The sequence below is a fragment of the Dermacentor variabilis genome, chromosome 6 (assembly GCF_050947875.1).
Source record: "Dermacentor variabilis isolate Ectoservices chromosome 6, ASM5094787v1, whole genome shotgun sequence".
Classification (NCBI taxonomy): Eukaryota; Metazoa; Arthropoda; class Arachnida; order Ixodida; family Ixodidae; genus Dermacentor; species Dermacentor variabilis.
Window position 1 is genome coordinate 109935563 of NC_134573.1, and position 17504 is coordinate 109953066.

The 17504-nt window shown below is 47.7% G+C and overlaps 1 protein-coding gene across 7 annotated transcripts in view; it reads right to left on the reverse strand.

Annotated features, from left to right (window-relative positions):
* The window catches only part of LOC142585013 (cytochrome b5 reductase 4), a 394784-nt gene that overhangs the window by 42661 nt on the left and 334619 nt on the right, over window positions 1–17504 (reverse strand). The window contains exon 1 of one of the 7 annotated variants that reach the window (XM_075695436.1): window positions 6633–6939. The exons of 5 other annotated variants lie outside the window; for them this stretch is intronic. The gene's annotated coding sequence lies outside the window, so the exon portion shown is untranslated. Of the gene's footprint in view, window positions 1–6426; window positions 6552–6632; window positions 6940–17504 lie in introns of those variants that run through there. One more of the 7 variants, XM_075695439.1, reaches the window with a different exon arrangement.

Here is a 17504-nt window from a genome sequence, read left to right on the forward strand (position 1 = left end):
AGAAAATGTTCCCCGGCGTTCTCCGCGTTACCACTTCACTGTTATACAGCCTGACCGGTAAGCTTCCCATTGCATTAAAAAATATAGGTACAATGAAAATTGGTTGTCAGTCCCTTTAACATATCATGTTCTTTATCAAATTAGGGACTGTCTAACAAATAATGGTTGGCGTTCCAAGAGCTTGAGGGTGCGCACGCGACGATCATGCACTAAGTAGTGTCCTGCAAGGCCACTCTGGAGTTTGAGCGGCTGCGTAAAAGGAGGGATGGTTCAGTTTGGTGGGGACCCTTAGCCGCACAAAGTTGGTGCGGTGAAGGCTACAAGGAACGCAAGTGGCTTAAAAGAGCCCGCTAAATTTATGACACTTTTTGGGCACTCGGGAGCCGCCATTGTTTGGCTTCAGTTTCACCGTTCTTGTGGCACTCCACGAGCTTTCCTAAAATTTCCTAGAGACCTAGTAGAAGCCACCGCGGTCGTACCAGAGTGTCGAATGTTGGCTAAGTATTGCGTACATATGTTCGCCAAGCGCCTTGCACCTATGCCGGAAGCAAGCTAGATCTTGGCTACTCAAACGCCTTGACAGAGAGTGCGATGGTCATCTCCAGTCATACGCTGGCAAATCCGTTGACAAAGAGAATGGAGCTAGTGCAGCGGCTTATGTGATCGCGGTTCTCAATTCATCATGCATGGGCTGCCAGGCTTGACCACGTTGTGTCCTATGCGGCATGCGAAAGTGTCGCTTTTCAAGCAATCTTGCAGAAACTGAAGTCCTGCCGGCCGCCGCCTGTTTTGTTTGTTCAGACAGAAAGTCTGCGCTGATATTATTACAACGCTGGCTGTTCCTGGGCAATTGCGTTCTGCGCAAGTCACGCATGTTCCTGTTAAGGAATTACGAAACATCCACTTTAATGGCGTTTTTCAGCGGCTACACTCGCATATCGGCGCAGCAGGCGACGAGACCGCCGACAGGCTATAAATGATTTTTCGGGACGGAAAGGGTCAGAAATGTGTATGCTAATGCATACAGACACAGATGCTTTACTATGTAAGGACTAAATAGGTACACAAAGATATGCGAAAAAAAAATGCGGATGTTTGCAATTCTTCAGGTGGTGAGCTTGTGCGCGTACGTGTCATTTAAAGCTAAGCTTTCTTTGCGAATCCCTCCGCGATTGAACGTGCACGCCGTCGTCGCCATTGGTTGCCTCTACGAGTGTAAAGATGTCGCTATTCTAGCCACAGACTCTGAGACTGCTGGCGCCGACGCATGTTTCTGGTAGCCACACCAGCCAGTACTGTAGGGGACAATGTTGTGCGTATCGGAAAGAAGTAGCTGTATTTGACAATAATATTTGCGGGGCTGCTGCCATCCCAGTGAATTGATTCAGCAGCAGTAGAATTGCTGAAGTCCGATGATTTTCTTTTTCCACGCCACAACTTCATAAATCAGAACACTTTTAATGAAGGTACTTTTGATGCAAGTCGAAGACACAAATGATGGACAATCCAAGGACACCGTACTAGCTAATCCCCGACGAACATGCGTGTTAAAAAGTAGTTATTTATAATAAACACCCTTTTGTGATGTCCTGCAGCAGTGCAAAAGCTGTTACAATGAACAAAGGTGGTCCGTCAAGACACCTCAGTTTGTCACGTAGCTGCTGCCGTTACCATGCGTAACGCTGAAACCTAAAGGGTCACTAAAAGCAAACATTAAGTCAACCTAAAGTGATAGACCAATGCTCGAGAACACATAAGGCATCAATATTATCCGAAACAAAGTATTACTATTTGGGAAATTTAGGTCAATACAGGACACGATTTGCGACTCACCCGGGACATGGAAGTACTAGCCCGATGACGTAGGCACTCCTCGTTATAACTCTGCCAGTAGTATTCAACTATACCCGTAATAAGAAGATCATCGCACTGATTATAAGACGGAAGAAAATGCTACTTGTCCAGTTCTATTTTATTTTTAGAGAAAATAACTCACTGACGTTACCCTTGACAACTATCGAAAGGATTCATTTTCGTACGATTCTGCGTCACCCGTGCTTTCACATTTCATTAGTTTCGTTATCGCGAGTCCTGCGCTGATTTTGCTGGCTCGTGCAACTCACACAAACTGCAACTAGCAGAGAATTCCACGTCCATGTAATGTCGCGGATTGTCCGAACGGTCCACGCCATTTGACCAAGAAAAGCTGCAGCGGCAAACCCAACGCTCTTCTTGGCTCGGTTTCTCCATGAATACGCATTGCGTCTTCGTGCAAAAAAAAAAAAAGGGGGGGGGGATCCCGTAGCGCCGCCCGACGGCGTAATGGGCGGTGATGGCATACACAACGTCACCAGTCCCACTCGGGAGCGGACGATTTTAATTGCGCTAAATGTATACGCGGACCCTCCATATATTAGAGCTGCGCCCATTCCTGCGGCGACCGTCAGCATCAGCAGCAGCGGCGGAGCAACCGAGCGAACGAGCATAGTAATAGATAAAACAGCGAACGCGGAGCGGGAGATGAAAGACACGAGCCGTGAATGGCGGAGACCAATGAGAGCGGCCCCTTCAGTGACGTGGGCGCGGGAAACTGGTGTCATGCGACCCATCCCGCCTGTTTCGTATTATCGTCTGCTCGCGTCAGCTCTCACTGACGCTTGTTTTGTTTGCTTGGTTTGGTCTCGTCCGAGCTTACCCTTTCGATTGTCATGGTTTGCGATTGTTTTTTGCAATGATGAGTCTAAACCGAGACATCCTGATGGAAGGGTTTTTTTGAAGACAGTGCGCAATATCCGCTTCTGTAATACAAGACGGATCCTGAATACAATGACGCGGAGGCGACACCCAGTACCTCATTCTCCTTGACATTGTAACGCGGCGCCTCGGCAACGGAACAGACCACACTAACATGATTATGATCAGTTGCAACAACGTCGTCATCTTCGTAAAACATGACTCGCGTTAAGAACGAAGGACGGAGAACGTAAACACAGCGCCGACCTGTCAACAGACGAAGGAAAAGGCACGCGACATCTCACACCTACAGAAAGGAGGCGATATTTTCGTGCTGAAGCGACGGCTCGCCGCCAGTTGGTGTGCCTGCTCTGCAGCAGCTGCGTTTTAACGCCGGCGGTATGGTGGCCATTCTAGCCACCATACCGACGGAGCGCCACGCGCGCTTTACCGCTAGTGTGTATATGAGGCTTTCTGTGGCGACCATCGCTCTGAGATAGCGCCAGAATAGCGCGCGTCCTCTGTTCGCTGATGACGCCATCAATAAGATATGCGGCGAGAAGGGCAAAACAAAGCGCTGCATGAGCGGACGTCTGTCTGCTGTGCCTGCTCTGAATCGCGCCTACGTGTCACTCGCGCGCTGCCTCTCGCGATCTCTCCGATTAGCGAGGCAGTCGTGCCACATTTCGCTCCCTTTGCAACGTGCCGCACGAGACATTGTCCGCGCCAGCCAGTATATCGCGAAATGAAAACACATATAGAACCACAATCAAATTTCGCATTACGGAGTATCGTAATCATGGGCGAATTCTTTGTATCGCGTTTTCCCCCAAGTTCACGCCTACGCCATGGCTGGCTGGCCCCCGTCGTCGTTAGTCTGCCGATTGATCAGGAACGGCGTACAATAATGGAAGGTCATATGGTAGGCCGCTTATGCATCTTCATGTTTTTTGCACGTGGGCAGCAGAGGACATTTTTTGCGACTTTTAGCGAAAAATAACAAATATAAATCCTCGTTTAATAAAAAAAAAACAAGGCTCGTTTTAGCCACTACAATATAGGCAATCTTTCCATCAGTGGGGTTATGTCGATTCACGTTCTGAGCGGTTGTCTGTCCTTCTAACAGTCAACGCTGAACTTCTTTATCTTTAGTGCTCCTTTAAAACAGAAAATTACTTGCTTGCGTTAATGCCAAGTCAACGAAACAACGATTCAACGAGACTCCGCGCACTACAGAGAAACCATCTTCCAGTCGTTTAGCAAGGCTCACACCCGCTGAAGCTGGAGAGTAACGCCGCAGCTCGAACACTAGTCATCACGACCGGCTGTTTTACTTCCCCCGGCCACAGTTACTTGGAAGGGATCAAGCGCAGCCAAGACGAATACAAGTCCGGCCGAGTTGTATGGCGCATAGTCAGATCGTCCACAAAGGCTGCCTCGAAATTACGAGAGAAGTGAGGTTGCACAAACAATCCCGCGACGAGTTGTTGTGTTCGTCACCTGTCACTATCACACAATCCCCAATCCGCCTCTCCGACTCGCACTGTCCCCGAGAAGTTGTGACAAGTCACTCCTTGGATTTCCCCTGTACGCAAGCGGAAGGCAAGCCGACGCTGGAAGTTTTCTTGGTGGGGCTTCAGTCACCTTGTGCTCCGGAGTCACTCGTGCACTGGTAGCTATAGCGCTTGCAAATTCTGGCTCAAATGGAAGCGCGAGCTCGTGATTCGATAAGACAGAGCGTGCGCCTGATTTCGTTCGGCGTTGTCAAGCGCATATAAGCTTCGCGAAATGCTCAAGTATATAGAAAAAAAAATAAGATGAGCCATTCCACTCTGTGAAGGTGTGTGACCAGCGAAGCTGCTTAGCGCACGACACAGAGGTGGTACATAATTTTGAACAAAGCTACGAACACATTCATTGTTCTGATTCGTGGTCATCGTAACGATATAGGCACGCCCACACATTCGCGTATCAACTCTGTTATTAAATGTGTTCGTCACGTAAGGCAATGAATGTTATCATACCCCCGTAAACGCGGCCTCCCCATTACAACAACAGAAGAGAAGTGAAACTCTGTGCTGGAATGATGAGCGGCAACAGCGCCAGCTATGAAAGAAGACGACGACGCTCGAGCCGTTGCTGAGCATGATAGTCTTTTTTTTTTTTTTTTTTTTGCACAACGATGTCAACTGTGGAAGAAGAAGACGATGACGAACGTGCGAGCACGTGGCACGAGCGCGTTCGCGCGGTCGGCTCTGAGAATTTTTTAACATTCCAATTTGAAAAAATCGCAAATTGAAAAAAATATTTTTTTCAAGAACAACTGTTCTTACCCTTGTGCCTGGGATCTCTTTAGATCCCAGGTGTAACAAGGGTAGACCAAGGGCAGGTTAGAGGTACCTAAGCCCACAGGGGTATGTGGCATTGAGCTCGGACCCTTTCTGCACTATCACCCTGCCAAGGTCACCCACATCATCATAGTTTCTGCACACATACACCACAATATCCCGGATCTGAGCCATATACAGCTTCGCTGTAAAAATCCTGCCCGCGGCTTTACAAACGCCCTCATGAGTCCTAACTCTCACGTTGTGGCTCATAAGACCTGAGCGGCAAGTTCTCGAGCCTGCCGTAACTTTGCGTAGAATTAACCTAAGGCATCTCGCTTACATTGCAGAGACTGATTCATTGCTCATCGTACTAGGATGCAAGGGCGGCACTCTCGACGACCATGGGCACACCCGAAAAATAAAGAGCCGAACTTCTGGCGATGTCGCGAAACGCGATATGAATGCATGTGCACTACCAAATACCAGGAAGCGGACACATAGACACGCGAGTTGTAAACAAAATGACTAATAAATAAACGGGCCAATCAGACATTCCGTGCAAGCTTCGGCATAACATATACGAGAACGCGCAGGCATACGTCTTCTGGTAAGTATGCACCCACACTACACACGAGGAAGTAAATACGCGCATTAGACAGCATATCCCCTATTGCGTTACTATGTATATCACGCAATGTAGCCAAAGGAGAGTACGCTTCCGTACATTCCTTGATACAGACGTGGCGCGGTTGCCATGCCTGCACAAGCGCGATGTTTGTGGCATACTTTCAGAGAGGATGAACCGCGATGCTCACGACTGCAATATAGACAGAAATATATATATATTTTTTTAATTATGCGGAGTATTCTACTGGAAACGGCACAACTGATTCGTGAAGCTACAGTTACCATTTAATTATTTAACATACATGCCTACATAAAATAGTCACAACAAAATGTGTTTTAAATGTAGAACAAGAGGTCCCTACACGTCAGAAAGGATTCCTCTAGAAAAGAAGACAATTACAACGAGAAAGACATAGGCAAGCTTAATAACTGTACAATGCTGGGCTACGTAAAAGGCCGGTAGTGCATGCTACAGAAAAATAGTTTCCATATCGTATAACACGATATGCAAATCAAATGCAAATCATCCCGCAATGTCGAACGTGAACTTTAAAAGCGTGATAAAATATTCATGATAAGTATCGCGCGTTAAGAATTTGTTGCTTGCGCACATTGTGGAACCCTTAAAAAGAATAGAAAAAAAAAAGGAAAACGCTCGGTCAGGAGGTATCTATAGCAACCGGGCAAGCGCCCCGCGCATAAAGCCGCAAGAGCGAGACAGGAAAAATCAACTTGCCGCGCTCCTGTCGCTCGACGCCAGGCTGCAGGCGATAGAATATTTACGGACGCGAGAAGAGTGGCTGCAAAATTAAACATTCCCAACGCGTCTGCTGCTACACGTCATTAACAATGCCGAAGACGCAGGTAATCGCGTCATGACCACCCATCGACACCCATGATCGAATTGGCGCCCTGAAGGTGATATAATTATGGGGGCCTCACCTTGAAATCCAGACGCAGATTTCCTCACCGCGAAGCGGCGAAGAACCAAGGCAAAAAGAAAAAAAAAAGAAATAATAATAACACGGGTCAAACGTTGAAAAATATATCCCGGGCTATATATCTCGCTGCAGAAACAGCGCACTTGGGTTCTTTCTCTCTCGCAGCACAAAGTCGCCGACGGGCCGACGCTGCTTCAACCCGCCGTGCACACGCGAACACCGCGCGCCGCGGGAGCAGTCGCGCCGCCGCAGGTGATCCTCCCGTCACTCTTCAGCTGCACTCATCATCGGCCCGGCGCTGGCACAACGCCGTTCGCCCCCCAGAGGATGTCGATTGCTTTTCCTTTACTTTTCGTCTTTTTTTTCTTCTCATCCTCCGCCCGCTTTCTCTCTCCATTTCCTTCTTGCCCTTCCCGCCTAAGACCTTTCACTGCGAGGCGTCTACGTACATACACGTACGACGATGACAGCTAGCCCGAGAGGAGTACCCGTTAGGCGTGCACGTGTGTGCGGAGTTGTAGCGGGCGACTGGGTAAAGGAAATAACACACACACACACACACACACACACACACACACACACACACACACACACACACACACACACACACACACACACACATATATATATATATATATATATATATATATATATATATATATATATATATATATATATATATATATATATACGAAACATATAACATGCGCACGTGAATATTAAGCTGAGAGAAAAAAGAACGACGAACGATGTAACACACACATACATATAAACAGAAAGATAAGTAATGCACGGCAGCTAAAAAATAAATAAGATAAAAATAAAAGACACACATACAACTGCATTCCCGTTTCTTCGTCGAGGCACAGCGCTTGAAGCTTCACGCACGGATGGGCCTCCGAGCGCGAAGAAATTTCCCAATTCGCTCAAGGGTGAAAAGCGAGCGGCGGCGGGCGCACCTTGTAGAAACAAGCGCTGGCCGCGCGCGCGCATGTTTTGCATATTTTTCGTCACTCGTAGAATTCAAATACGAGCTGCCGAAGAATGGCTATCGCCCATTTCTCAATCCTGCGCGCGAGCCCAGACAAAAAAGGAAAAAAAAAAAGATACGCAAATTGACGAGATGAAGAGATGAAAGCGTCAACGGAGAGCTAAAGGCGTCCGTGAAATGTCAATCTACTATATGTATACAAAGGCTGCATAACAAAGTTGACAACGTCGCGTCGGACCAAGCAGTGCTTCTTCTCCTCGTCGCATATTAGGCTTAGTGAAAGAATAATTGTGTATACGCTACACGATAAGTTACGAGCGCCCATATACACTCGGTTTCTCCTTTCTCAGAACGTTTCGCGATCGATTATTTCATGTTTTGTTTTTTGAAAGTTAGGGACACTTTGGGGGGGGGGGGGAGGGCCATTTAATGGAGAATACCTTAGTAACTTGCGATTCGCTGATGATATTGCCTTGCTTAGTAACTCAGGGGACCAACTGCAATGCATGCTCAGTGACCTGGCGAGGCAAAGCAGAAGGGTGGGTCTAAAAATTAATCTGCAGAAAACTAAAGTAATGTTTAACAGTCTCGGAAGAGAACAGCAGTTTACGATAGGTAGCGAGGCACTGGAAGTGGTAAGGAAATACATCTACTTAGGGCAGGTATTGACCGCGGATCCGGATCATGAAACTGAAATAATCAGAAGAATAAGAATGGGCTGGGGTGCGTTTGGCAGGCATTCTCAGATCATGAACAGCAGGTTGCCATTATCCCTCAAGAGAAAAGTGTATAATAGCTGTGTCTTATCAGTGCTGACCTACGGGGCAGAAACCTGGAGGCTTACGAAAAGGGTTCTACTTAAATTGAGGACGACGCAACGAACTATGGAAAGAAGAATGATGGGTGTAACGTTAAGGGATAAGAAAAGAGCAGATTGGATGAGGGAACCAACGCGGGTAAATCACATCTTAGTTGCAATCAAGAAAAAGAAATGGGCATGGGCAGGACATGTAATGAGGAGGGAAGATAACCGATGGTCATTAAGGGTTACGGAATGGATTCCAAGGGAAGGGAAGCGTAGCAGGGGGCGGCAGAAAGTTAGGTGGGCGGACGAGATTAAGAAGTTTGCAGGGACGACATGGCCACAATTAGTACATGAACGGGGTTGTTGGAGAAGTATGGGAGAGGCCTTTGCTCTGCAGTGGGCGTAACCAGGCTGATGATGATGATGATGATGATGATGATGATGATGATGATGATGATGATGATGATGATGATGGAGGGCCAGTATGTAACGGGGGGCTGCAAAGTTACGACACGACTATACAGGAGACAGTAAACATTCCGCAAAGCCGATCTCGCCGGCGAAGCTGAAACTGCAAACGAGGGTCGAAGCGGGAAACGTCGCCGTAACGAAACGGGTGCGACGTGGACCGTTGTTTGCACTGAAGGAGAAACGCGCCAGAGGTCACGCCAAGGGGACGAGCAAACAAATAATAATAAAAAATAACAAAAGACGGGGGGCCGATGGAGATACCTAACGAAGCGCACACAGGGTTAACGAAGGGTGAAGCAAAAGACCCAGACGGAGCGGGCGAAAAAAGCGCGAGATCACACGAAAGAGCAGAGCGCGCGCGATCCGATTCCTGATGTGGACGAGTGCAGAACGGTCAAGTGAAGAAAGAGAAAGGAGCAGGAGGAGGCGAGGCGCGGTCATAAAGCGGAAAGGAGCAGCGCCGAACACAGCGCAATTTTTCTATATATATTGTTACGGTGGGAAAAGAGAACTAGATCGCCGACTGTGAAGAGGACGAAGTGGCAAGAGCTTCTCGGGATTCTCGCAGCTGTGTATATACGCTTTGTAAGTGCACCGTGTAAGCAGTTTTATACCCGTGACATTTTGGTGGAGGTGCGGCGTACGCGTCTTCGCCACGGAGCTCCGCAGCGAACGTCTCACCCAGCCTGGGACCATGCTTCCAGTGGGAGGCACCGCATCTGCAGCTGCAATGCCGACTACGCATACCCAGTACGTTGCTCTACCTCAGCCGCAAGACCCCGGCAAGTTCACTGGCCTCGATGGTGTCGACGTGGAAGAATGGTTGAAGATGTATGAGCGCGTCAGCAAGGTGAGCAGGTGGGATCCGAATATAATGCTGGCCAATGTCGTGTTCTACCTCGACGGAACACCGCGAACGTTGTTTTATACACACGAGGAAGAGCTAACCAGCTGGGACTTGTTTAAAGAAAAGCTGTCCGACGTTTTTGGTAATCCGACCGGTCGACAACTAGCCGCCAAGCAACAACTCGCCACGCGTGCCCAAACTGCTACCCTGTCGCATGTCGCCTACATTCTGGACGTCATAGCCCTCTGTCATAACATCGGCACGTCCATGCCAGAGGCGGACAAGGTTGGACACATTATCAAAGGCATCGCGGACGACGCATTCAACCTTCTGGTCTTCAGAAACTTGTCGACTGTCGAGGCCATCATGAAGGAATGCCGTCGTTTTGAGCAGGCGAAGAGTCACCGTATATACAATTGGTTTACACGGCTTCCAAATATTGCAGCGACCTCTTCCTGTACCGACCATTCTAGCTCGCCACCACCAAGCGAAAACGTGACCCCAATTGTACGCCGCGAACTCGAAGCAGCGTTTCCTGCCTCGCCTCAACAGACGTCTTGGAACAACACTGCTGAGACAATATCGCTGATCCAGTCCGTCCAGTCCGTAGTTCGTCAGGAAATCGCTAATATGGGCCTTCCCAGCGCCTGCTCCTTGAGTCGCCCTGACACCCGCCTTGCTCCTATGCCTCCGTCCTATCGCAGTCCACCTCACAGTGTCCGTTATCCCTAGGCTACAGGAATCCCTCGGACTGGCGTACACCTGACGACAGGCCGACCTGTTTCTGCTGCGGTCGAATCAGTGACGTCTCCCACCACTGCCGGAGCCGTCGGCCATCATCCCCTCGAAACAGCTTCCGGAATTCAAGTTCGCCCTGAAGTTCCTCACCCCGTCGCTTCTACGATGCTTCCGACGCCGCTACCTCGACCCGCCGCTATGCTCGCTCGCCCTCGCCTTAATGTTGCCAGCCACGTCCGCCCCAGCTTCACCACTCGCCGTCGCCGACCTACCCAGGACCGTCCCAGCACGAAAACTAGGCAATGCAGCATTTCGAGGTGGTGCTGCAATGTCGGATTCGCCGCAAAATCCTCCTTTGACGCTGCTTACAAGACGTAACCTTCTTGACGTCCAAGTTGATGGCACACCCATCACAGCCCTTATAGATACCGGAGCACACATATCGATTATGAGCAGCCGCCTACGCCGCCATTTAAAGAAAATTGTTACGCCTGCCGTTACTCGGTTCGTACGAATCGCCGACGGTAGCACGGTGACCGTGGTCGGAATGTGTACTGCCCGTGTGAGCATTTCTGGCCGCCATACTGTCGTTCTTTTCACTGTGCTTCACCAATGCCCCCGTGACCTCATCCTAGGTCTAGACTTCCTCTCCGCCCATTCAGCGCTCATCGATTGTTCTTGTACTGTGTGTCTTGACCTACCTCTACTGGACGTTCCTCCAACACCAGACGAAATTCGGCTAAGACCGACTGATTTTGTTCACGTTCCACCGCAAGTCTTGACATACATCGAAATGTCGCCCTCTGCGCCAGTTCCCGATGGTGATTACATCTCCGCTCCCATAGCTGCCATCGTTCTCACGCACAGCGTTACTGTCCCGCATACAATACTGAGGGTCACAGACAATCGCACGTACCTCCCTGTGGTGAATTTCGGGCTCGCTAAGCAGATTCTGCCCAAAGATATCACCCTGGCTACAATCACTACTTTAGAAGTTAGTTGCGTTGAGACGTTTGCCGTCGACGCTTCCTGTGAGCCTTTCCGCTCTGCCAAATGTACCGACAACAACATTAGGAAAATGATCGCCCCGAATCTCACTCCTGCAGAGACTGAACAGCTCTGCAGTCTATTTCCTTCCTACAAGGATATATTCGACCTGAACAACCGACCCTTAGGCCAGACGTCACTTGTCCAACATCATATACATACAGGCGATAATCCACCCATCCATCGGCGACCCTACCGAGTTTCAGCTTCGGAGCGTAACGTCATCAAAACGGAAGTACACAAGATGCTAACGAAAGACATCATTGAACCATCGTCGAGTCCCTAGGCCTCTCCTGTCGTGCTTGTCAAAAAGAATGACGGCTCATGGAGATTCTGCGTTGATTATCGCCACCTCAACCGCATCACGAAGAAGGACGTATACCCACTACCTCGTATCGATGACGCCCTCGATTGATTATACGGGGCACAATTTTTTTTCGTTCATCGACCTGCGGTCCGGATATTGGCAAATTGCTGTCGATGATCTAGATCGTGTAAAGACCGCTTTTATAACGCCTGATGGTCTTTACGACTTCAAAGTTATGTCTTTTGGGCTATGCAACGCTCCGGCTACCTTTGAGAGTATGATGGACTCATCAAGGATTCAAGTGGTCGACTTGTCTCTGCTACCAAGATGATGTTATTGTGTTCTCCCCCTCATTAAGCACACATATTGAGCGCCTTTCAGCTGTACTTGCCGTTTTTCGCAAGGCCGGCCTACAGCTCAACTCTAAGAAGTGTAACTTCGGCCATCGTGAGATTACTGTTCTTGGGTTCTTGGACATGTCGTCAATGCGACTGGCATCCGACCGGACCCCGAGAAAATTTGCGCAGCGAAAGAGTTCCCTGTTCCACGGTCTGCAAGATGTCCGAAGTTTCGTGGGCCTCTGCTCTTCCTTCCGGCTCATTAATAAAAATGTTGCCTACATATATATATATATATATATATATATATATATATATATATATATATATATATATATATATATTGTCCTTCTTTAATATCTGTACTCGAACTAGGAGCTAAAACTATTTGTTTTTGAAGCTTTGAAACTGTAATTAGATCTTCGGTCTTTATACTGTAACTGTAACTGTAACTTCGGTCTTTATAGTTGAAACAGCGGATAACCCGCGCTGTTTCAAGTATATATAAAATGGCGTGCCTCATAATCAGATGATGGTGTCGGCACGCAAAACGCCTTAATTTAATATTACGTATGTATATCAAATCGAGAAATTTCTTTTTTCGCACTGTTCAAGCTCCCAGCTATTTTAGCAAACCGATCGGTGACTCGCAACCCTCCTCCGCCACCTATTTAATGCTGTCTTTCTTTTTCGTAATTAGCGCTAGAGATGTCGTCACACGATTCCGTAAACCAATTAGACTACTTTTCTGCACTTATACACCGATCTCATCCCGTTCACAGCGCCATGACGCCGATAGTCGCCGCAGCTGCTCTCCCGCCGTACGTTAGTTCAATGCAAGTTCGAACCTGCTTGAGATTGAACTACTCGAGCAGCTGCTTGAACTCGCTTAAGCTGCCGACGCTTGCAACGCTGCGGAGACATCTCCCCTGATTGTTCATATAGGGTGGGGAGCTGAGGGCTGCAGGGTTTCTCCTTCTCGGTCATACTGCAAAGACCTTTTGTCCTAATCTAGCTCGCACCCACGCGCTCCCTTGATTAAAAGGTTTAAGTCGGATCATCACGGGGAACAAAATAAATAAATAAATAAATAAATAAATAAATAAATAAATAAATAAATAAATAAATAAATAAATAAAACAAGGGAACCAGAGCTAAAAAAGTTAAGCCTCTATGCTCCGAAGCATACCCGTCCTTCAGAGCGCTAAGAACCGCGGCATCTCTTGCGGCAGCGACGGCAGCGGTGAAACTTGTCGCCGTGTCGGTCTGAGGAACGCCGAGAAAAAATACCAATTTGCGCCAGCTTTCGACGACGCAATACCAGCCTTTCTACACGAATCATACTGAAAATTACTAAGCTAACGGATCACGCAAGAGCTGGAGTAACGACTTTCGTATAACGGCGTGAATTAAAGCGCTGCCCACCTCGTTCTTCCATTCTTTCTTTTTTCTTTCGCACAGAGAAGTATAAGGCACGAGGCACATTGAGCATTTCAAACACAGGCTTCGTTTACGCGACTTGATGGCGGACGCCGAGAAAACGTTGTTTAGACAGGAACCGGGGCGGCGCTGTTTTCGACGCTGTAAGCAGATTACCCCGATTCGGATTCTAACTTTCACGAATGCGGCCTCGTTTCTGAGCGAGGGTCGACGCAGAGTCCGCGGAGTTGGAAGAAAGCCCACTCACCCACACAATGCCCGAGCACACGTTTTAATCTCTGCGAGAAGCTGAATATAGGAGACGCCTGCAGACAGGATGTTGTCAATGACAGGAATAAATAAAGCAATAAATAAATAAATAAATAAAGCGATACCGTACGTAACTACCGTGCTTGCAGCGAAAAGTAAGTCATTTTTGGTGCTTTTCTTTTTTAAAGTGATTAGCTTTCTTTGGCTTTTGCAACCGCTTTCGTGGTTTGTCCGTGCTTGGCGGTCCGTCGACGGTCGGTGGTCGGACTCGGCGAGGAAAACGTCCGTTGTCTCGTTTTCTCGCTCGCCTTCTTGCTCGTTCGTTCGGGCTGTTCGCTTACATTGATCATCGTCGTCAATAATTCCTGCAGATGTTTTCGTTTTTCCAGGATGCGACACGTGCAGCTTGAAGTTGAAGCAGCAGGAACAACTATCTCTCGAAGTGTTTCAAGCAGATAAACACGTACGCTACAGTTTAGATCAACCCGACAAAAGGTTCCAGGCCGCGACAGCCCGTATCGACAGCGTCTGCACGAAGTCGCATGCCTGACGGGTCGAGATTGCCGCAGTAGCCAGCGTCGAGGGGAGAGATAACGCAGCGCGTTCAGTTAATCGCTGCATGCTGACTGCCAGCCGCGCGCCGAGCCGACCCGTCCGCGCTTGCGCTTCAGATATGGGTTGTGCCGGCTTTATACCTAACCCGTGCAGTCGGGCATGGCTTAGCCCGACTCGACTCTCGCTCTGACCCCGCCCGGCCGTTTACAGCGTTTACATGAGCGCGACCGGCAGACCTCTGCCCGAAAAGCCAACTCGATCCGCTTTCGTCTGCTTCATGTAAGCGCCCTGATAGCTGAAGCGTGAATACTCCTCTGAGGTTTCTCAGCCAGCAGGAGATATAGCACACACACCACACACACACACACACACACACACACACACACACACACACACACACACACACACACACACACACACACACGCGCACACACACACACACATATATATACATATATATATATATATATATATATATATATATATATATATATATATATATATATATATATATATATATCAACGAGAACAACCCGGGGGGCCCGATTTTTCTTAGTCATATCATAACCCAACAAACACTGACACCCAGGACAACATAGGGAAATTACTTGTGCTTAATAAATGAAATAAAGAAACGATAAATTAATGGAAATTAAAGTGTATGAAAAACCAACGTGCCGCAGGTGGGAACCGAACGCACAATGGGTTCGGTTCCCATCTGCGGCACGTTGGTTTTTCATACACTTTAATTTCCATTAATTTATCGTTTGTTTATTGCATTTATTAAGCACAAGTAATTTCCCAGTGTTGTCCTTGATGTCAGTGTGTGTTGGCTTCTTATGATATATATATATATATATATATATACGCAGGAAAGAGACGACGAACTTTTTGGGAGATTTCTTTTTCTTACTTAACGTTTTCGGCTGGTGGACCAGCCTTCGTCAGAGTACAGTAACGCATGGTACAGTACAGTAACGTCAGAGTACAGTAACGCATATATATATATATATATATATCATCATCAGCCTAGTTACGCCCACTGCAGGGCAAAGGCCTCTCCCATACTTCTCCAACTACCCCGGTCATGTACTAATTGTGGCCATGTTGTCCCTGCAAACATCTTAATTTCATCCGCCCACCTAACTTTCTGCCGCCCCCTGCTACGCTTCCCTTCCCTTGGAATCCAGTCCGTAACCCTTAATGACCATCGGTTATCTTCCCTCCTCATTACATGTCCTGCCCATGCCCATTTCTTTTTCTTGATTTCAACTAAGATGTCGTTTACCCGCGTTTGTTGCCTCACCCAATCTGCTCTTTTCTTATCCCTTAACGTTACACCCATCATTCTTCTTTCCATAGCTCGTTGCGTCGTCCTCAATTTCAGCAGAACCCTTTTCGTAAGCCTCCAGGTTTCTGCCCCATATGTGAGTACTGGTACCACATAGCTGTTATACACTTTCCTCTTGAGGGATAGTGGCAACCTGCTGTTCATGATTTGAGAATGCCTGCCAAACGCACCCCAGCCCATTCTTATTCTTCTGGTTATTTCAGTCTCATGATCCGGATTCGTGGTCACTACCTGCCCTAAGTAGATGTATTCCCTTACCACTTCCAGTGCTTCGCTACCTATCGTAAACTGCTGTTCTCTTCCGAGACTGTTAAACAATACTTTAGTTTTCTGCAAATTAATTTTCAGACCCACCCTTCTGCTTTGCCTCTCCAGGTCAGTGAGCATGCATTGCAATTGGTCTCCTGAGTTACTAAGCAAGGCAATATCATCAGCGAATCGCAAGTTGCTAAGGTATTCTCCATCAACTTTTATCCCCAATTCTTCCCACTCCAGGCCTCTGAATACCTCCTGTAAACATGCTGTGAATAGCATTGGAGATATCGCATCTCCCTGTCTGACGCCTTTCTTTATAGGGATTTTGTTACTTTCTTTGTGGAGGACTACGGTGGCTGTGGAGCCGCTATAGATATCTTCCAGTATTTTTACATATGGCTCATCTACACCCTGATTCCGTAATGCCTCCATGACTGCTGAGGTTTCGACTGAATCAAACGCTTTCTCGTAATCAATGAAAGCTATATATAAGGGTTGGTTATATTCTGCACATTTCTCTATCACTTGATTGACAGTGTGAATATGGTCTATTGTTGAGTAGCCTTTACGGAATCCTGCCTGGTCCTTTGGTTGACAGAAGTCTAAGGTGTTCCTGATTCTATTTGCGATTACCTTAGTAAATACTTTGTAGGCAATGGACAGTAAGCTGATCGGTCTATAATTTTTCAAGTCTTTGGCGTCCCCTTTCTTATGGATTAGGATTATGTTAGCGTTCTTCCAAGATTCCGGTACGCTCGAGGTTATGAGGCATTGCGTATACAGGGTGGCCAGTTTCTCTAGAACAATCTGACCACCATCCTTCAACAAATCTGCTGTTACCTGATCCTCCCCAGCTGCCTTCCCCCTTTGCATAGCTCCTAAGGCTTTCTTTACTTCTTCTGGCGTTACCTGTGGGATTTCGAATTCCTCTAGGCTATTCTCTCTTCCACTATCGTCGTGGGTACCACTGGTACTGTATAAATCTCTATAGAACTCCTCAGCCACTTGAACTATCTCATCCATATTGGTAACGATATTGCCGGCTTTGTCTCTTAACGCACACGCCTGATTCTTGCCTATTCCTAGTTTCTTCTTCACTGTTTTTAGGCTTCCTCCGTTCCTGAGAGCCTGTTCAATTCTATCCATATTATAGTTTCTGATGTCCGCTGTCTTACGCTTGTTGATTAACTTAGAAAGTTCTGCCAGTTCTATTCTAGCTGTAGGGTTAGAGGCTTTCATACATTGGCGTTTCTTGATCAGATCTTTCGTCTCCTGCGATAGCTTACTGGTTTCCTGTATAACGGCGTTACCACCGACTTCTATTGCGCACTCCTTAATGATGCCCATGAGATTGTCGTGCATTGCTGCAACACTAAGGTCCTCTTCCTGAGTTAAAGCCGAGTACCTGTTCTGTAGCTTGATCCGGAATTCCTCTAGTTTCCCTCTTACCGCTAACTCATTGATTGGCTTCTTGTGTAC